General features: G+C 34.4%; 1 protein-coding gene and 1 long non-coding RNA gene across 49 annotated transcripts in view; one reads left to right on the top strand and one right to left on the bottom strand.

The window, feature by feature from the left end:
- Nucleotides 1-23,076, top strand: part of RIMS2 (regulating synaptic membrane exocytosis 2) — a 580,692-nt gene that overhangs the window by 252,963 nt on the left and 304,653 nt on the right. The window lies entirely within an intron of this gene.
- LOC144283144 (uncharacterized) overlaps nucleotides 8,868-23,076 on the bottom strand; it is a 93,607-nt gene continuing 79,398 nt past the window's right edge. Inside the window, exon 3 of the long non-coding RNA XR_013351501.1 lies at nucleotides 8,868-9,296. This is a non-coding gene — a long non-coding RNA (uncharacterized LOC144283144). The remainder of the gene's footprint in view (nucleotides 9,297-23,076) is intronic.

Raw genomic sequence — 23,076 nt, forward strand, 5'->3', positions numbered from 1 at the left:
AGTTTAGTTCATTAATTCTGCTATTCTCTGCTAAAGTAATGCCTTCAGTTTTACCACTTAAAGTTGTAAAAAATAAACTTAACTAATGTTTGAAAATTCCTCCTAATATTTAAAGAAGTTTTATCAGCAGCAGTTTTTTTTCCTGTGTGCTTATATGTGGATGCATCATTTTGACTAACTTTTAAAAGATAATTATCTCTTTGCTTTATTATCCCTAGGCTAAATGATCTCAAAGAAGGTGTTTTAAAGCTGAGCCATCTTACTCATTGTCTGTACATTTTTGTCTCTTTTCATTCTTGTGCACAGCCTTTCAAAAATGCGCAAAGCAAGTTTGTATCAAGTAATGTAAAGTGTTAACCAGCATTGCATAGATAGATAGCACTAGTCAGCATTATTAGTGCAGAAGGATTCTTTGAGACCCTTCTATATCATATTTATAGCTTTAGCTACATAGCAGGATCTTTCCTGATTTTTAAATAATAAAATTCTATAATCCACAGCAAGTGTATAGCTTTTTTTTCTTCACTGTCCTATTGGTTAGCCTTTTTATTTATTTATTTATTTATTTTTAACCTAACTTTTATTGGTGCTCTGGTGCTTTGGCTCTTTTCTTATTCATTTGTCGTTTGTCTCTTTGGATAGGTCTAATTTTAAATAAGCAGAATTTCACCCAAATTTGTAGGTGATGTCATTTCTTCATTCACTATGTTCTCTTAAATAATGCTGATAATTACAATCTATGAGTGACTGGGCCATTAGTATGAAACAGTAATAGGGTTTTATGGAAAGAGCCTGGCTGTGAAATTCATTAACTACATGATCTTCTCTTAGGTATTTAACAATGTCTGTTTCCTTATCTATAAGTATAAGAATATGTAATTTGTCAAATAGCAGATATTAAAGACACTTTTAGATTACTTATTTAATGTTTTATGATAGTCAACAATAGTTATGACTTCTCTGAGACAGCTTTCAAGAGTTTTAGCTGAACGTGTAGTCATGGTTATGTGGATTATGGTTATTTATGTTGATTTCACCTCTTCCACAATCTGCCACATGTTGAACTAGGCTTATATTTTTAGCCTAAGAAGAATATACTTTTTAACTTGTTGAGATATAGTTTTGAAATGTAAATGCAGTGTGTTACTAAATACTAGACACCTATTTATTCCTTTTTTGGCCAAATACTTCTTAGTGTTTATTATTTGCAAGATGTTGGATTGGCTCTAATATAAAATATAGACATGAATAGGACATGTTTTCTACCCTTAATAAATTGAGAGTCTAAAATAACTAGCATATAAGCCTGTTGTATTATAGATACTGTAGGACTTCAGAAAGAGAGGCATTGGTTATCTCCACTAATTTTGCGTGATTTCTATGTTTTGTGACACTAATTACATAGTTATGTTGTCAATCATTTGCTCAATCACAAGGATTCTGTTTTTGTTTTTAAGCAAGTGAGATCATTGTGAAGAGTTTTAGTTTCCCTCGTCTTCCAAGTTCTAACTTGGTTGTTGCAGGTCTCTTTTGTTTTTCTGTAAAATCTTGAGGAACTGAGCTGGTAAATGTGAGCATACATCTGTGTGACAGTGTCCTGAGTTATAAATTATGAAATGTTTGATTTGATTATTAGACTCTGGAAAGTAGCACATCCTTTAACTTATTTTTGGGAAGGAGTGAATAGAGGTGTGCAGGTGGAGCAATTTGGAGAACAGATCCATGACAGGAAAAAGAAGCGATGGACTGCAAATGTCCAAATAAAAGCACGAATCTCAAAGTATTAAATACAAATGCTGAAGATATCAGCTTTATATATGTCTGAATTTGGGTGTCAGTATCAATAGTGAAATTTATCTGATTGTATAATCTCAAGTTTCTTAAAATGTTTAAGTAATTGATTCACTGTGTGTGTTTATAAGGAAAATAGACTACTGAAGTTCTAGCCAATATTCTTTAGGAATCTGAAGAAAATATTGATTTATGATATTTGAGACCAATTAAACATGTAAGGAATTCTGAGCCAAGTGGACTAAAAAACTTTTAAAATAAGTTGTCATAATGGGAATATTTAAAATTTTTTCCTTTATCTTTTTTATTACTAAGACTTCCGCAAGTAAAATTTTTAAAAGTTGATGACTGATTACTTTCTGGTGTATTCATTCCATCTGTTTATAAAATAATTTTATGGCAAATAATTATTCCAATTGTAACATGAGTCTTAGGGCTTTACTATGGGATAAAAAAGAACTCAACTGCATCAAAGTTACATGGGAATAATTAATCACTCTTGCTCTCTTAGGCAGCATTATGAAATTATTTCATCAATTTTTTTAAAAAATAAGATACTTCTTATCCGATGAGAAACCAAATTGCAAATATATATTATGAAGCTGATCTCAGACTTGAAATTATATAACATAAATATAAACAGATTAAGAAGTTAAACTGAGAGTTAACTTGTAAAGTGCATAACCAGAAGATAAATTCACAAATGGAAATAAAGAATTCTTTGTTTCCTGATAAATTGTAGCACAATGACTGTTTAAGATGGCCATTCTTGGGGCAGCCCAGGTGGCTCAGTGGTTTAGTGCCGCCTTCAGCCCAGGGCCTGATCCTGGAGACCCAGGATCAAGTCCCACGTCAGGCTCCCTGCATGGAGCCTGCTTCTCCCTCTGCCTGTGTCTCTGCCTCTCTCTCCCTCTGTGTCTCTCATGAATCAATAAATTAAAAAAAAAAAATCTTTAAGATGGCCATTCTTTCTCTTTGCAAAAATACTTTTTAATTATAGATGAAACACTATGTTAAGCATTTGCCTAAAGAAAAAGGATTATTTTAATGGAAAATATAGTACCCAACATATCATATCTTACAAATTTCAATTTGTGGGATATTTGAGATGGTGCTTAGCTAGTTGAATGAAAAATTAAAAGCAAAGTTAAAGACTAATTTTTGAAGTTAGTTTGGAATATAGAAGTCTCTGTTAAATTGGTTTAAAATTCAATAGATTATGTTTAGATATTGATATTTACTACAGCTTAAACATTGATTATGAAATTTACTCAGTAGATAGAAAAATATGAAGGTTTATGAAACACATATTAATTGATAAGAAGTATAACAGAGCAAATTCCCAAATGGTGTTATAAATGCTGCACAAGCTGGGGATCCCTGGGTGGCTCAGTGGTTTAGCGCCTGCCTTTGGCCCAGGGCGCGATCCTGGAGTCCCGGGATCAAGTTCCGCATCAAGTTCCGCATCGGGCTCCCGGCATGGAGCCTGCTTCTTCCTCCTCCTGTGTCTCTGCCTCTCTCTCTCTCTCTCTCTCTCTCTATCATAAAACAAACAAACAAACAAACAAATAAATACATAAATAAATCTTTAAAAATAAATAAATGCTGCACAAGCCAATTATATTTGAGTTAAAAAAGCATTGAAATAGCAGAAAAGTTGGGTCTAAGACTAATTCAGTATTTCAAGCAGTATTCAATAAATTCATTCATTTACTCATTCATTCATTTTTTATTTCATTCAACTAAAATATATTAAATGTCAGTAATAGTATTAAAATGTGAAATATGAAAGTATTTGTATGACCCTAGAATTGCTTTTTTGTGGAACAAGAGTAAGAACTTGTGCTGTAAATTTGATTCCATTTATGCTAGCTGGGTCATCCAAGAAGATTATACATGAGTTGGGCTTTTGTTTTTGTTAATTCATGCTAGAAGCTAGATCTATTTTCCTTTCTAGGATGTATCCATGAGAAGAGCTTTTTCAGGAAATATTTGGGGTATTCTTCAAAGCAGAATTCAAATTATTGCCATACATAACCCCATTATCCCTGGAACTGTGTATCTGCCTCTTTTTGTAGGGCTTAGCTTGGTTAAGAACTCTTTCAGGAGCAAATTAAGTGAGCCCTGATATATACTAAAGCTCAGATATGGACTCCTACTACAGTACAAGACTAATGTTAATTTTTTTAACAGAGGTTCCTACTGAAATACAGGTAAAGGTTTAACTTCTTAGAACTATAAGGTGCTCCTGATAATTTGTCTAAATCTTGAAATACATAATTATAATCAATTTTTAATGGACTGTTGAATAAAATAGTAGGATCTATGAAGATCATGAACTTTAATGGATGACTATGATGATAACAATTTAAAATAAGAACAATTTAGACTATATGTAAGATGAAGTACATCAAAGTAAGGATGTACTTTGAATAAAAGTAATAAGAGAGAATAAAAGATGTTAAAATTCTGGGTTAAGAATAAGTGGATATGAATGGAATACTTTCCAGTCTCTTCAAACCAAATGCATTTTAGTCATGACCATATTTTAGAAAACAGTACACATATTCAGAAATGTGGGTGTGTGTGTGTCAGCAGATTGAGCTCTAAATGTTATTCTTACAGATGATTCTATAAGCCATTTTATTTCAGCACATCCTGCCCTGTACATGTTGGAAATTTTTTAAAGAAAAAATTTATTTCCCATGGGACTGTTAACCTGTACTTTGTTGTAGTTGAAGATACTTAGGATTTAATTAACTTAGAATTTGAGTCTCGTGTCCTATTCTGGAAATGGCAGAAGGGGGCAGATTTCCAAATTTTACTGAGGAAGCTGGAAGTACCTATTTCTAATTTTGAACCTAAGATGCATTTTCCCAAAGAAATAATAAGTGACAATTAGTTATAACTTTTTATTTATTCGATTCTGCAAATTTAGGGAGCCAGTTCTAGGTACTAAGCTAGATACTCTGACCCTGTGTTGTAAAAGGCATACCATACATCTCGGCTTTTGTTTTGCTTTTTTAATCTGGGAAATGTTTTTTAGTTCACCTTTATTTTTGAAGGATAATTTCTTTAGATATAGAATTTTTGGTTGACAGTCTTTCCCTTTTCTTGCAGCACTTTGTATATGTCATTCTATTTTTTATTCTGGAGATAAAGGGTCTTGTGTGTTGCTGTTTTTGGTATATTCTCTTTGTCTTTGGATTTCAGCAGTTTGACTGTCATGTTTCTAGGTTTAAGCCTTTTGTGTATATCCTACTTAGAGGTAATGAAGCTTTGTGGATCTATAGATTAATGTTTTTCCTTAAATTTTGGAAGTTTTCAGTCATTATTTCTTCAACCAGTTTTTCTGTTGCTTTTTTTTCTTGCAAGAATCCCATTATGTGTATGTTCATATTCTTGATGTTTTCCTACATGTCCATGAGGTTCTTTTCATCTTATTTTTCAATGTATATTTTCTCTCTATCTTTCAGAGTGGATAAGTTCTGTTTTTCTCTCTGGTAGAGTACACTGATTGTTTCATCTGCCATCTCAGATCTGCAGTTGAAGTCATGTGTCATGAATATTCATTTTGGCTATTGCATTTTTCAACTTTAGAATTGTCATTTCTTTTCTTTTATAGTTTTATTTCTCTATTGGGAGTCCCTATTTATTGAGTCATTGTCATCATATTCTCCTGTGATTCTTTGACATGTTTTTTTTATTTTTTAAATATATTTTTAAGAGAACATCTGGGTTCATTCAGTGTTAGTTTCTTTACCTTTTTTCCTGGTTATGGGTCACATTTTCCTCTTTCTTTGCATGTCTCATAATTTTTGATTGAAAACTGGACATTTTTGATGATGTGCTGTAATAGCTCTGTTTTCTTATTCATTTTCCTGACAACTGATTATCTTGTCCTGTTTTTTCTTTTCTCTTTTCTCTTTTCTTTCTTTTCTTTTCTTTTTTCTTTTCTTTTCTTTCCTTTTTTTCTTTTCTTTCTTTTTTCTTTTTTCTTATCTTATCCTATCTTATCTTATCTTATCTTATCTATCTTATCTTATCTGTTTCCATTGTGGTGTATGTCCACTGATCTCTCTGCTGTTTGTTTTACTCAAATATGTGTGTGTGTGTGTGTGTGTGTACATGTGTGTGTCTGTGTATCCACCTTCCTATAATTCGCTCCCATGTCTGCAGAGCCAAACTGTTAGCCAAAGATTTAGTCAGAAGTCATGCTTAAGTATTTTGAGATTGTAAGGCTTCTATCCTCTACCAATCAATCTGTGTATGGTGTGGGGACACATTCAAAGTTCAGCCAATTCTCCTACATGCTGCATGACTCCAACTGTATAATATTCTGGAAAGGGCAAAAGTATGGAGACAGGAAAAAGGTTAGTGTTCATTAGGGGTCTGAGCAGAAGGAGGAAGGAAGGGATGAATAGGCAAAGCAAAGGAGATGTTTTAGGGCAGTAAAATTATTCTGTAAGATACTGCAATGGTGGATACAAGTCATACATTTATCAAAGCCTGTAGCATATACAACAGAAGAATGAATCCTAATATAAGCTATAGAATTTGTCAGTAATGATGTGACAATGTCAGCTCATCAGTTGTAACAAATATCACACATCTTGCACAATTGCAATTGTTAATAATAGAGGGAATTGAGGGATGAGAGTGGGGATATATGGGAATTCTCTGCTTTGAGCTCAATTTTTCTATAAAGCTAAAACTACTCAAAAAAAATTTTTTTAAACACAAGCAAACGACCAGGATTCTGTAAGTGTTCATAAAGACAAACCCAGACTGATATCAAAACAAACAAACAAACAAAAACAAAGTTCAGCCAGTTCTCAAGGCACTCTTAGGTTTCACTTACTACCACGCTCTTTTGGCATCTCCCCTGAACATGGTATGGTTTCCTAGTCATTCTGAAAAGTGTGGAGAGTTTATCTAGCTTCTTTCTGTGGTCTCTCATTTCCAGTGTCTCCCTGTAACATTTCTGGTTGGTCTGCCTTTACCTTCTGTGGAACTACAGTCTTAGACTAGTAAAACTGCTGATTTTCTCTGTTTCTCTGTTTGTTTCATCTTGACTTTGTCTCTTCTATGGGTTATCACTCCCATGGGTTTTCAGTCTCACCCCAAATCAAGTAGCAGAGATCTGATAGCAGAGCTGTTGTTTTTCCCAGACAGCACCACACTGATAAAACTATCGATCCTTTCTATAGACTCTGGCTTTTGTATGTACTGTGCCAGAAGAGGGTTATAGGAGCAATACCAGGTAAGCAGATAACAAATGTCTATTGTTATTATCTGAATATCTAGAGGTTTTTCTCAATTTTTTATGTGTCTTAGATTTCCATAGCTATGCGATTGTTGTTTTTGATAATTTTGTCCAGGCTTGTACTTGGTTTTTTGAAGAGAACTATTTAGTTGATATTTCATGCCACTAACCCAGAGACTCTTCCTTTGTCATGATTTTGTGAGTGTGGAATTCAGACAGGATTCAGTTGGGTAATTTTTCTTCTTCATTTGGTGTTATTGAGTTCAATTGGTGAAATTTAATTGGTAGAATGGGCTATTCTGGAGGGTTTAAGGTGTCTTTGCTTATATATCTGGCACCTTGGCAGGCATGGTTGGAAGATTACTCCAACCATGGGTTGGGATTCTGAATCAGTGCACCTACATTTGGGCTCTTCAACATAGCTGTTTCTAGGACTTTTTCTACGGGATGGCCCAGGGCTCACAGAGATAGACTTAACCAAATACTATTTATTTTGACCTAACTTTGAAGTCATGCAACATCATTCGCACCATATTCTTGGTTATAAACAAGTTACAGTAAACAAGTTACATGATATGGAAGGAGCCTATAAAAGGGCATGAACATTATGAGATATAGTTCACTGAAGGACCATCCTTGGAGTCTAGCTACCATAGGGGCTATAATGTGTGATATGTAGGGATTTTTTGTTTTTTCTCATTCCCATGAGTTTATTCTTAAGCCTCTTCTCTAGGTACATTTTCCTCAATCTTTCAATTTTTTTCTTCCTAGGGCCCAAGTCTTTGTGTCCATATATATTCTTACCCATAGCACTTCTTTTTCTACACAAAGGGGATGACCAGATATACCATCTAAAACCCTGTCTATTAAGAGGATTTTCCTCACTGTTGTCTTCAAGACCATCTCTGAGTCAGACAGCAGCAGTCTAGTTTGGCAAAAGAAAATTTTTCTTTTGCTTTGGGGAGCAAAAATATTTATAAATATAAATATAAATATAAATATAAATATAAATAAATATATATTGAGCTGACCTATCAATGAATCAGGCATGAATTTTGTCTCCTTTTTTCACAGTCATAATGGCCCCCATATATGGCCATAGATGTAAACTGAGAAAGAGATGCTGATATAACAATAGTAGTTGGTGTGTAAGTCTGGGCTACCTGCAGACACAGTTTACTTATATCTCCTGGCCTTACTTAAGCTCAAACATGGATGCATCTCTTCTGTCTCATAATGGTTTATTGTTTGACATGTCCAGCCTTTTGATTTGTTGAGCCCAGGAGACCCTAGCTTATATCGGGCACTTCTGATTGTTTGGATACTTGATCAAATCTTTGTCCCTACCAAGGCCAGGAGCATACGAGGGGCAGTTTTTTAAGTAGTATATAATTTTCCACTGCAAGCTACATGGTCTTGATCCACAAACCTAGGGATGTACATCTTGATTCCCCTATTGAAGCTTGCCCTAAGTTTCACATGGAATCTTTTCCCACCATTGATGCTTCTAATAGCACACCTTCTGTTGTATCATATAACTCAAGTGTCAGGGCTGCTCGCACTATAGCTTGAACTTAATCTAGAGCTGCTTTTTGCTCTGGGTTCCATTTGAAGCCAGAAACCTTCTATAATTATTGGTAAATGAATTAAAGCAGTATTCACCAGTGTGGATTATGTTGTCTTCAGAATCCAGAGGCTGTCTACCAGGCATTGTGTATTTTTCTCATTGGTGGTAGGTGCAAGATATAATAATTTTTCTTTTGCTTTGGGGAGATGATCTACCATGCCCATGACCATTGGGCTCCTGAATCTTTATAGAATTATCTTCCACTCTTTGGAGATGTGCATAAATAAGGTCTCCAGTATAATAGCTACTTCTTTCTCGCTGATACAGTGAGTGAGTCAATGTGATGTTCTGTGGAGTGTCCTTATGGCCTTTGTCTTTGAGAGCTATATTATGATAGAGGGCAGTAGAGTTAACATAACCCTGGGGAAGACTAGTTAATATGTATTTTTGTCCATCCTGAGCATATGTGAATGTTTCCAGTCTTTCTTGATAGGAAAGGGAAAAAAACACATTTGCCAGTTTAGTGGCTTCATTTCTTATATTTGAGTCTGTATTAGTTGTCTCTAGGAAGAATACCATTTTGTCATAGCAACTTCGACTGGGGCTACTTTGTTGAGTTTATTCCACTGTCATTTTCCAGGATGTGTTGATACTTGTTTTTTAGGTGCCACCCTGGTGAGTTAAAAAGAGGAGATAATGTGAACCATAATGTTTGCATGCTTTGTTTTTGATTTAATCTTTGCTGGTTGGGGAGGGCATTATCAGGAGCTTCCACATGACTTTTCCCATTTGATATTTTTTAACCCACAAGCCAGGGAACATTAGTTCTTCCAAATACCAAGTTTGTCTATTTGGGGACTGCTGCAATTACTACTGTAACAACTGGACAATTTGGAAACAACATCTGTAAGGGCAATAAAGACAGAAAGACTTGGAAAAGGAGAAATTAAGTTGTGAACAGGTGCTTCAACTAAATCCACAGGAATTTGAAGCTGGAGATGACCTAATTAGGAAAGCAGTCAGGAGGGCTGGATATGGCTACTGCCTGGGGAGGGTAAGGCAGGTCTTGGCCAGGGTATGTGTATTTCTTGGGTGAAGGACTCAGCTACAAGCAGTGAGCATGTAGCACTTGGGACAGCTTGAGGAATGAGTGTAATTATAAATGATACATAGCTACATCCAGTAAGATTTTTTTTTCTCAGAATTGTCCCCTTATTTTTATAAGAGGGATATTACAATTCTACGTGTCCTTTACTCATATGCCCTTTTGAAACTGAGGGAAAATTTTCTAGAAGTCTTCTCTGCAGACATACATATATATGTATATATGTATTTCTTCCCAGCATGTTTTACATATTGGTAATGAGCATTGAACACTATAGCAGGTATCTAGGAATTTCCAAGACTAATGGTAATATGAAACTGTCACTGAATAGAACAGTAGAACAATATTTTAATATTGTTAGAACAATAGAACAATATTTTATTCGTTGAGAAACCTTTAGACAGGCTACTTAAGTGATTATTATATCCAATAAGTATAAAACATTTTTTAAATATTGATATCAAAGTGTAACGAGCAGTCTCCTAGTTGATTAATCTTTATTTTCTGTCACATACAATACTATTTTACTAAAAAAGATTTCATTATATTATGAAATAGTCATTTACAAAAAATTCAGTTTTCAAAATAATGCTTTACCTTTACTCCAAGGTAAACAACAGAAATGAATTAAGGCTTCAGATTCAAATATTAGTTTGTAAATATTATGTAAAATAATAAATGTGTTTTTTGTATGCCAAATGAAAATTTCCCCTTCTCTGCCTATTTATTAAAAATTCAAATAAAAAAAACCCCACCTCAAATGGATGCATTTGTAATGCTGGTATTGCCAAACTGTCATATTGGATTACATTTATCTCCGCTAAAAAAGTGTTTAAATAGCATCTTTCAAACAAGACAATGTTGATTTTGAGTTATAGGTTAGGCAGGTATATTCAAACATTGATATTTCTGTCTCGTAATTGAAAAGCTTTGACAAAATTATCCAAATGAAACAGTGAGCAAATACACAGAATCAAATGCAGACCCATCTTGACTTAATTTATTTTGAGTCAACTGGAATGATTTCTGTAACCCACTTATACTTAGCTATATTTTGAAAAAAATTATTGTTACTGAACTTTACTCTTTTATTACTCTGTTTCTGAATTGGCTCAGTCATTACAGTTTTCACATGCCCCTCCCCAGACTCTCTCTCTTTCTCTCTCTGCTCTTTTTCTGCCTCTCTGCCTCCTGCTATTTTCCCCCCTATATTCTCCCTCTCTCTTCTTCTGCTTCTCTGTTGCCTATCCCCACTGCATGCACTTAACATTTTTGTATGGTGTCTTCTGTCAAGATTAATTATATTTCAGGTATGCTAATAAGTTGCATATCACTTTATTTTAATCCAGCTCCCATCTGAAAGATAAGTCCATTTTATATAAACCACATTTTATGGAAAAGGTTTTATTAATTAAACACTTCTAATGTTAGAAAATTAGAAGGGCTAGTTCAGGTTCTTTTTTATTATTAGGCTACCTTGAGAGCTATAGAGAAAAGGGATAATATGTTATGCAACCTAATGCCTGTTCCCGTCTCCTACCCCTGAGAATCCCCTTTGGTAGACTTTATATGAAGTTAAGATTATATTTAAATTTTAAATTTAAAGGTGAATTTCCCCAGGATGAAAGGCATTTTACATCACATTCATTACTTCATATCATTTTAATGATATTAAGTAGTTAATTGGAAGTATATAATGTCACTGGACATGATGTTTGAATCTACATATTATTTCTTAGTAATAGATTTGACTGCATTAGCTATTGAAAACTTTGTATCTGTTCAGAAAAAAGTATAAGAAACTATTTAGTTCTATGAATTACAGTTTTCAGAGCAGATTAAAGTTAATTATTATCTTACTGTGAAAACATACTTAGGGAATCATACTTAGTATTTTTAATAAAATTATTTTATTCTAATTTTTAATAGCGTCTAGTTATTAAAAAGTTTATAAATATGAATTTGAAAATATTTGTAAGAATAAAGACCCAAATAAAATGATTAATATTCTCTTATAAACGCCATGTAAAGATTAGCAGATGAAAAAGGAAAATTAGAATTAATCCTATGTAGGAAGGCATTAATTTTTTGAAGCAGTATTAATAAAGAGGGCATTTGCTTATTGGTTAATACTAACATTTTAACTAGAAATTTAAGGTTTAAACTATATTTTCTTTTACCGAGAAACGGATAAGTATTATCTCAATTATATTCATTTGGATATGTTTGGGAAAGTTAAATGCATGATGTTTGAAATGAAATAAAGAAGAAAAAAGAAATTTATAAGCCATTGAGGAACTGGTGTGGTTGATAGGTTTATTAATAATCCTTTTTTTTTTTTTTAAATAGACAGTGTGGCTTATTAGAAAGAGCAATGGATTGAAGATATGGGTGCTATTCTAGGCTCTGCCGGTGACCCCATTGTAATCTTTGGAAAGTTATTTAATTTTCTGGGCTTCAATTTCCTCTCTAAATGGAAGAAAATAGAATAATTCAATATTTTTAAAACTATGCTCAATGAAGCACCAGATAATCTGTGCTGTTGCTGAAGAGGATATAAGGGCACAGATGAGCAATTGGATCTTCTACTTTGTTTCAACCAAACTTTGTTCTTAACCAGTTTTATATTTGGAGGTTTTGTTAGGAAGGAGGCTCCATTGCATAAAGAAGTATGGAAATAACTAGACTTGTTATTTTAATTAATCAGTCAATTCATTCCGTTAGTTTATGTTCCATGCAGTACTCTGTATGCCAGAGTCTACAACAGTTAAAAAAAAAAAAAAAAAAAAGACAAATTTCTGGAGGTCAAAGAGGTAACAAGAAGTCAGATCATTCAGGGATTAGTAAGCTGTTGCAAGAACTTTGGTTTTCACTTTAAGTGACCAGAGAAGCCATTGGAAGAGTAATAAATGACTTGGTCTAATTTATCTTTTAAGGACCACTCTTGATGTTATATTGAAAACAGAACTGAAAGGAACAAAGATGGGGTGCAGGAAGAACAGTGAGGAGGCTAATCTAGTACACAATGGGAGATAATGGTTATAGAAGTTGGTAGTAGGGGGGCTGAAGAGAGGTATTTGGATTTTGGATATACTTTTGAAATACACCCAACAGAATTTTCTGATGGTTCAGAAGTGGGTTGTGAAAGTAAGAGATGTAGTGAAGGATTACTGTAAAGATTTTTGTCTGAGGAAGTGGAAGGAAGAACTTGCCATTAAATAACATCAGGAAATTGTGACAGATAGATTTTTTTTTTTTTTTTGCAAGGGGAGGGGAGGACATTCAAGCATTAGGTTTTGTACATACTAAGTTTGAATTTTCTATCAGATATCTTTAAAATTTTTTTTTAAGATTTTATTTATTCATGAGAGACAGAAAGAGAGAGAGGCAGAGATACAGGCAGAGGGAGAAGCAGGCTCCTCACAGGGAGCTCGGTGTGGGACTTGATATCCAGACCCAGGATCACACCCTGAGCCAAAGGCAGATGCTCAACCTCTGAGCCACCCAGGTTTCCCAATGAATTTTCTATCAAATATCTAAATGGAAATGATGAGTCAGCTATTGGATATGCTAATCTGGAACTCACTGGCATGGCTTGGTTTGTATACATAAATGTGGAAGCCATCAATATAATGCAGGCTGGCTGGATCTGAGAAGCCAGAGAAGGGTCCCCCAGGACCAGCCAAGAGGATCCTTGGCTTTGTGCAGGATAGAAATCAAATGCCAGCTGAGAGGAAGTGAGAACAGGGTTCATTTAAGATACAAAGAGAGAGTAGATATAGACAGAGCATCTGGGAGACTCAAAGGAGAGTGAGTCTTGTCTTGCCTGGAGCCGGCAAAGTTTCGTTTTACTGAACACTGTGGTCTGATGCCCATGTCTTCTCAAGAATCCAGAAACAAGAAGTGTTTAGGTGTCTTGTGTAAGTCACTTATGCCCTGAGGCCAGGAGTCTTGCAAGCCAGCAGTCTTGGAAAGCGTTCATGACAACCCAACAAGTCACTCCTTAGATATTATCTATTGTGCTAGAAGACTCCAAAGAAAATTGTTAATTACTTGACCTTTACAAGGAAGACATGACATTATCTGTTCTATAATGCCTGAGTAAGGTGGGCGTATAGGTCCTAGCAAAAATAGAAGCAGGGAAAGGAGTGGAAAATAAGTTTTTCGTGGTGCCCCTTTAGTTTCCGTGTCTCAAATATATGTATGATAATTAAAGCCAATGTGACTGGAAAAGACTACTGACAGTATATTTCTAGGAAAAAGGAGTTCCCAGGATTAAACTCCTGGAATACTCCCACAACTAGAAGGGAATGAGGAAAAATCAGCAAAAGAAAATTAAGAATTACTGATCAATGAAGTAGAAGGAAAACCAGGAGGAATGTGATGTCCTAGGATCCAACTGAAAAAAGTATTCCAAGAATTATTGATAATGTCAGTTGTTGCTTAGGAGTCAAAGACTGATCATTAACCACTAGATTTAGCAATGCAGAAGCAGACCTTGCACTTTCAGTGGAGTGGTGGGTTTGGAAGTCTGAAGTGGGCTCAAGAAAAATATGGAAAGGGACACCTGGGTGGTTCAGTGGTTAGCGCCTGCCTTCAGCCCAGGTTGTGGTCCTGGAGTCCAGAGGTCGAGTCCCTCATCAGGCACCCTACATGGAGCCTGCTTCTCCCTCTGCCTATGTTTCTGCCTCTCTCTCTCTCTGTGTCTCTCATGCATAAATAAATAAAATAATTTTTTAAAAAAAGAAAGAAAAATATGGGAAGGAGGGAGTTGGAAGTGGTGAGTATGGATAGCTCTTTTGGGGGAGTTTTGCTGTATAGAGGAACAACAACAGTGAGAAAAAGTGGTAGCTACAGAGTGAGGAATTTTTTTTAAGATGGGAGACAATGTTCTGATGGGGGTGATTACATAGGGAAAATTTGATGATGCAGGAGAAAGAAAAGACAATTATTAGATCTTTATCTTTATGTAATGAAAGAAGATGGGATTTAGTACACTAGTGGATGGGATGACTTGCTGTAGGAGCAAGGAGCAAGGACAGTTTGTTCATAATAACAGAAAGGAAGGCAGACTATATGAAAGCAGGTGTATGTACGTTGAACTATGATTGGTTCTTTAAGTGTGGAATGTCTTGTTTGATTATTTCTTTTTTCTGCAAGTGGGAAAGGTAGCAGAGCCATTATCTGTGAATCAGGATTGGGGGAATTGGCTAAAGTTGTATGGATAGGGAAAATGTAAATTCTTATCTGGGAGAGTGGAAAAGACAATAAACGAAGGAAATGTAGTACTATTGGGTGAAAGAAATATAAACTGACCTGGCATTAGTGGTTATAGATTTTCAGGGAGATGAGTTTGTGTGGTTTTGTGTTTTTTCACTGGATATATTCAGCTACCCAGGTCAAAACATGGATGTCTTAGTCCATTTGTGCTGCTATAAGAAAATACCATAGTCTGGATAGTTTATAAACAATAGAAATTTATTTCTCACAGTTCTAGAGGCTGGAAGTCTGAGATGCGGTGCCAGGATGGTTAGGTGCAACCTCTTCCAGTCCCATACTTGTTGTATCCTCATGTGGCAGAAGGGAGCAAGCTAGTTCTCTGGGGTCTCTGTTTTAAGGGCACCAATCCCAGTCATGGTGACTCCACCCTCATGACTCAGACACCCCCAAAAGCCCCACCTCCTAATAGCATTACCTTGGGGGTTAGGATATCAACATACGAATTTGGGGGAGAGGGTCACAGGGACACAAACATTTAGACTACAGCATGGAGTAAATGGCAAACTGAATTGAGTAAGTGTTTTGGTTTGCCAGGTGAGTACCAGAAAGGAGAACCAGAAAGGAGGCAAAGGAGTTTAAAATATTGGCATGTATGTGCAAATGGGATTTAAATTGTGTATGGGGGCAGCCCGGGTGGCTCAGCGGTTTGGCACTGCCTTCGGCCCAGGGTATGATCCTGGAGACCCGGGATCGAGTCCCACGTCGGGCTCCCTGCATGGAGCCTGCTTCTCCCTCTGCCTCTCTCTCTCTCTGTGTCTCTCATGAATAAATAAATAAAATCTTTATAAAAAAATAAAAAAAAATAAATTGTGTATGGGAGTTGGGGCAGAGGAAGCAAGGGGGTACTTAAAAGAGCTAAGGGAAAATTAAAAAAAGAAACTTGGGTGGCATATATGGTTTGTAGGTATCAGTACGTTAGAAGAGTTATTTAAATTAGGATACTATAGAGAATGAGCTTCTTAATTGTTTTATTTTGTTTTCCTGTTAGACTGTGTGTAACCTCCTTGAAGGTAGAGATCTTGCCTATGTTCTTTCTTTTGTATCCCAGAAATTAGCCTGAGGACTGGCACCTGGTAGGCTCTTAACAGATATTTTTTTAATAAATGGATGACTATATGGAACAATGAGTGAGTGAATGAATGAAACAATGTTTTTATGATTTCTTTTTGCTTCAACACTGTATGATTTATGTCAGTTATATGTTAGCTTAAAAAATTATTTTGCTTTGGTTCTAAAGCTCAGAGTGTGCTACCTGATATCAAATAAAACAAATGAAAGAACTATTAGGGAAAAAACATAAAGTTTGAACTATTTATAAAAACAACATGAAGGGGAGCCTGGGTGGCTCAGTCAGTTAAGTGTCTGTCTTTGGCTCAGGTCATGATCCCAGGTCCTTGGCTCAAGCCCCAGATGGGGCTTCTGCTCAGTGGGGAGGAGTTTGCTTCTTCCCCTACCTCTGTGTGTTGTCTCGCTCTTGCTCTTTCCCAAGTAAATAAATAAAATCTTAACCCCCCCCCCAAAAAAAAAACCCATAATGGGGAAACAATAAGTAAGTAGACTTCACTTATAGTTAGGAAAGCATGTTCTTGTAAACCTACTTTCCTGATTGTGAGAGATTCAGATTATCTCAGCTCAGATTAAATTAATATATCCCAAATGACAAGAGCAATACTTAATAAAATTCCAATCATGGATTTTTAAATATTTTTTATTCTTGCTTACTTGTGTTGGATTAATTTTATTTTTAGCCACTTTTATTTTTTTTATTTTTTTTTAATTTTTAGCCACTTTTAGGTAGCCCCTTAAAATTCTTTAAAATCCATTGCAAAGTAATTACTTAATCAAGAGTTATTTTTAATATGAAGCATAATTAGAGGCTCATTTGGATTATGTGACCTTTGAGTTACTGAATAGGGTCAAATCTGTAGGATAATGATTCTATAGAATATATTTTTAGCACAGGATTAAGAATGTGAATTTTCAAGATAGACTACATGGATTTTTAAATCTAGCTCTATTATATTCTAATAATGTGATCTTGGGCAAATTATTTGAGCTTCTCAATTGTACTTTTCTCACCTGCAAAATATAACACTGTTATCTAGTTGTTTTTTTTTTTTTTTTAAGATTTTATTTAATCATGAGAGACACAGAGAGAGAAGCAGAGACATAGACAGAGGGAGAAGCAGGCTCCTTGTAGGGAGCTTGATGCGGGACTCCATCTCTGGATGGAGATCACACCCTGCACCCAAGGCAGGCACTCAACTGCTAAGCTATCCAGGGGTCCCACTATTATCTAGTTTAAATAGTTATTGTGAGGATTAAATAAGATAATCATGTAGAGTGTGTATTCCAGTCACTACAAATAACACCAAAATTTAGTTGTGTAAAACAACCATTTAATATGTTTATGGTATCTATGGGTCAAGAATTTGAACAGGGCTTCTCTGGGACTGCTTGTCTCTGTTCTTCCTTGTCTGGGACCTCAGTGGGAGTTGGAGGTGGAGTTGTAGGGAGCGGTGGTGGAACAGCTGAGCCTCTTCAGGTATTTCTCTCTCCATGTGATCACTCTAGCATGGCATCCTCAATGAAATAGACTTATGAGTTCACAAACCCAGAGCACATGTTCCGAGACAATGTCAGGAGGAAACCACGCTGTCCTTTTACACTACCATTTTATTGTTCTCTTAATACATAAAACAATCAATATTATCTCACATCTGATGAAATTAGTTACCTGAGTTGATAATAACGATCAACAATTCCCATACATTGTTTCCAGTATGAAACATAATTCACACTCAGATCGTAGTCCTTTCCTAGAGATATGGATAATTTCTAATATCTTGTATAGCTTTAATCCTCTCCTTTCTTTTCATTAAAGAAATTGAGATTGACATTAGCACAGATGCAAATTTGAATTAATTCTACTTCGAATTTACTTTTGTTAAAAAATTAAATAACTTGTAAACTACATTATTTTACCACTAGTTAGCATTACTCGTGACAGTTTACAACTGTGTTTTAATAGTGGTTGAACTACTAATGCAGATCATGACATAATATCCAATTACAGGTTGAGGGAAAGATTATTTGCTAAAATTCTACTATTTACCATTTCCCAAACATATTATATATGTTCATATTGGCAGCAATAGTTTGATATATTCTCCTTTCTTTGCCAAGGTTGTACATTTTATTTTCCATTAAGAAAATAAAAGCCTCGGGCACCTGGGTGGCTCAGTGGTTGAGCATCTGCCTTCTGCTCAGGTTGTGATCCTGGGGTCCTGGGATCCTGGGGTCTTGGGGTCCTGGGATCAAATCCCGAATGGGGCTTCCCACAGGGGGCCTGCTTTTCCCTCTGCCTGTGTCTCTGCCTCTCTCTGTGTGTCTCTCATGAATAAATAAATAAAATCTTTAAAAAAAAAAGAAAAGCCTCTAGTAAGTAAAAATTTACTGTCTCTGTCAAGATACAGTTTAAATATCACCTATATCTCCATTGCCTAAGTATTAATCTCTCTGTTTTCTGAATAATTGATAATTTTTTCATGAATTGCCACAATTTTGATTCTAAGAAGCAAATTTTTCCACAATATAACATCTTAGAAATAGAGATAATTCTTACCATTACATGTTTATCATTGTTTAATGGCAGCATTTTTTTAGTAATACATGAAATAATGGTATATATTATAAATGACAGCAACTTAGATGAAATAAAATAGAATATAATGGATGTATATTATAGTAAGGTATGTTAAAAATTGTTATGCTGTTTTATATATTTTACCTATCTTTTTAGAATGTGAGTTTCTTGGTCCTATTTGTATCCATAGAACCTAGAACAGTTTTATACTGTGTCATAATTAAAAAGAATTCTAATGGATATAATATATACAATCATTGTATTATCAATATATTCTTCTTTAACAATGTGATTTTAATCAATTGCATGTTATTGAAGAAGAATATATTGATAACACCAAAGGAGCAAGATTAAAAAAAAAAACGAGCTAATTATGAATAATGTTTTATCTTCCTATTTAACGTGTTAATGTATTTTGAGTAGCCTTGGTTTTGCTTTGGAAGTTGAGACTAGGTCCAAAGAATCTATCTGGCCCTTTAGATCTATTGACTTTTATGTTTTGGTTCATATCTTTAAAATTCACTGCTTCAGAAGATGGCAATGTATTAGGAACAAATTACCATAAACCTAGTGGTTTAAAACAACATGCATTTATTATCTCACAATTTCTATTATTCAGGAGTCTCAGCACGGCTTAGCTGTGCACCCTGCTTAGAGTCTGAAAGCTACAAGGGTGTTGGCTGGGCTGTGTTCTTATCTGTAGGCTCAACTGAGGAAGAATCTGGTTCCAAGTTCAGTGAGATTGTCGGCAGAATACATTTTCTTGTGCCTAGATGATACCCATAGTTCCTAAAGACAGCCTGCTGTTCCTTGACACATAGGCCTCTCATCATGGCTGCTTACTTCATCAAGCTAGCAAAGATCATCTCTAGAACAAATTGACTGGCTATATAGTCTTGCTAATGATATCATGGGAGTGATATTCCATCACCTTGTCATCTCACCATCTTGATTAGGAGGAAAAGCATGAACACCACAAGGTGGGGATAATGGGGCAATACCTTAGAATCAGTTTTCCACATTTACCCTAACAGTTGTTTCTGAAGCAACTCCATGGAACATAGTTGGAAAACCATTGCCTTAGAGAATATTCAGTCTATATAACTTTTTTTTTTTTTACTTTTTTTTTTTTTAACTTTGAGTCTCCTTTAATACTGAACTGAACATTTTTTTTAGGGGAGGAAATACTTATGCTTTATTATCAGTTTTAATGGCTACCTTATGAAGAAAAATCACCCTCCAGGAAGGTTTCAGCATTATGTCTCAAAATATAGCTCCTGAAACACTTGTTCCATTAGAAAGATTAGTGTTTCAATTAGGTTTGTGGAAACTGTATATTATATAATTCATGTAAAGGAGCATATTGTTATTACTGTATGAAAAATCCTTCACTTAAGAAATCTATTTAATTACATTTAATCTAGAGTTTTCTAGATTTATTTGACTAGAAGACCTTTATATTACTCGACCTATTAACATTTTGCAGAATTAGTGTTCCTTGTTGGGAAATGCTAACATATATAGCCTTTGACAAGTTGAAGAGGAGGGCAAAATATCAAGGAGAGAAATGAGAAGAAAAAGAAAAGATTGTAGATGAATTTTCTCTGTTTTAGAATGAAAGTTTATTTCATTTTATTTCATTTAATGGTGATGAAAATGATGATATCATCAAATGGGGATGCCTCTACAATTTGCAAAGAACTTTCATCACCAGAATTGTATTTAAACCTCTCAACAATCTGTTAGATATCACAATTAATCTCTTTTTATATAGATGAGGAAATGAGGGCCTAATGTATTACTTGACTTGCCTGAGTCCTAAAATTAGTAAGGAGTGAAACATATACTTTAATGTAGGCTTTCTGGCTCTAGCTATAAAACTCTTTCTGTCACCACATGCTGTGTCCTTAAAATTTTGTTAAAAATGAGGATATTGAAGAATGCTTTCATATAATAATGTGATTTAATTGTAAAACCTCTGTTAACTTGAAGTAACTAAAACAATGACATAAACAGTTAATAAATGCCTGCATTCGTTAGTGACTTAGAAAAAATGTAATCAATAGAATATCCAAATTTTTTTCTCTGCATATTTAACACACAACACACATACACACAAACATATGCACTGTAGGACTGGTTTGTGTTTTACAGTAGAGGTAAGTGAAGCAGAAAATCTTAGCCTAAGACATGAGCCTTTGATTACTATTTTTAATCAGGCTTCATATTTGAGTACGTTTAACTTACAGTAATAGAATCATTAAATATCAGAGTTACATAAAATTTAGTGTGCTTTTTTTTGTGTGTAACTTCCTAACAGAAGCACCGATCTTTTCTACATCATGCTAAAAAGTGGTATTCCAGCCTTTTTTTTTGAATTGGGAAAAATTGCAAAGATAGTAGACAGAGTTCCTGTGTGCCCTTTTCCTGGTTTCCTTCAGTGATTACATCTTGTATATTTATAGCACAATATCAAACCAGGAAATTGGCATCAATTTATATAGTTTATATAGTTTTATGACATCACATATATGGATTTATAAACGCCTGCTATTATAAAGATACAGAACTTCTATATCACCACAAAGATCATTGTTACACTAACCCTTTATAGTAACATTTTCTTCTTCCCTCTACTCATCCCTAACCTCTGCTAACCACTGATTTATTTTTCATCTCTATAATTTTATCATTTAGAGAATATTGTATGAATGAAATCATATGGTATGTAACATTTTGTGACTTTTTTTCCCATTCTGCATATTGCCCTTGAGGTCCATCTCTGTTGTATGTATAAATAGTTTTTCCTTTTTTATTACTGAGTAGTATTCAATGGTATGGATATACCACAGTTTGTTTGGTCATTTGCTTATTGAAAGATATTTTGGTTGTTTCCACTTTTTAGCTATTAAAAATAAAGATTTTATTTTGGTGAAATTTCTCTTCATATAGAGAATCTAGTCTTTTACCATTAAATGTGATCTTAGCTGTAGGTTTTCAGTTGATTATTTATTTGAGCACATTCTCTTGTATTCCTTGTTTTTTGAAAGGTTTTTTTTTAAATCATGAATTTTTTCCTCCATTAATGAATAAGATCATGTGATTTTTCTCATTTAGTTTATGAACATGATAAGATGCATTGATTTTCAATATTCAACCAGCCTTGCATTCCAGCAATAAACTTCATTTGGTCAGAGTGTATAATACTTTTTATATATTGCTGATTCTATTTGGTTTTGCTGAGTAATATTTTGTTAAGTATTTATGTGTTCATGAGGGATATTGGTCTCCATTTTTTTTGTTGTTTGCCATTTTCTTTTTTGTATTCTGTTCCCTCTGATTTTTATTTCTCTGTTTTCTTTTTCTTGCCTTCCAGTGGGTTAGTTGAACATCTTTTTAAGCATTGCATTTTGATTCATCTGTAATGTTTTTTTAGTATATTTCTTCGCAAATTTTTTTTTTGTTTTTGGTGTTTTAAGGGAGTGCTCTAGGTATATATTACATATGCACAACATCACATCCTACCGGTTTTACATTTTACTAGAGTGCAGTGTAGAAACCTTACACACTTTAAGTTCCTTTGCCTTTTCCTGTTTCTCATGTGGTTTTGTTAAATATTTCTTCTATATATGTCAAAAAGCAACGTATATTTTTTGCTTCAAACAACAGACGTAATTTAGAAAGCTCAAGAGGAAAAGGAAAGTCTATTGCATTAAGCCATATTTTTGCTTACTATGTTCTTTATTCCTTCTCAGTATTTCCAGGTTCCCTCTTTTTTTGTTATTTTTGTTTCCAGAACTTTCTTTAGTCATTCTTTCAGGGTAGGTTGGCTGGTGACAAATTCTCTTAGTTTTCTTTTGTCTGAGAATTTCTTTATTTTTCTGTCATTTCTGAGATAAGCTTTACTGTGTTTAGAATGAGGGTTGACATTCTTTTCTTTCAGCAATTAAAAATATCATTCCATTTTCTTCTGGCCTCCAAGGTTTCTGATCAGAAATCTACTGTTATTTGAATTGTTTTCCCTCTTTAGGTAAGGTGGTGTTTTTCTCTTGCTACTTTCAAGACAGTTTGTCTTCATTTTTTAGTTTGATGACAGTGTGCCTTGCAACAGATTTCTTTGAGTGTTTCTGGTTTGGGGGGTTTTGTAGTTTTTGGAATCAGACTCAGCTTATACGTTTTACAAATTTGGGAAATTTTCAGTCACTGTTTCTTTAAATACTTTTCCAGCTTTAGTTTCTTTTTCTTCTCCTTCTGGACTACAATGACATTAATCTTAGATCTTTTGTTATAATCTCTCAAGATCCTGAGGCTTCACTTATTTTTTTATTTTTAGTTTATTTTATTTGTCTACTTTATATTTTTCAGATTGGGTGATTTATATTCTATTTTCAAGTTCATTGAGTTGTTCCTCTCTTTTCTGC

This window comes from Canis aureus, chromosome 14 (genome assembly GCF_053574225.1).
Source record: "Canis aureus isolate CA01 chromosome 14, VMU_Caureus_v.1.0, whole genome shotgun sequence".
Lineage (NCBI taxonomy): Eukaryota > Metazoa > Chordata > Mammalia > Carnivora > Canidae > Canis > Canis aureus.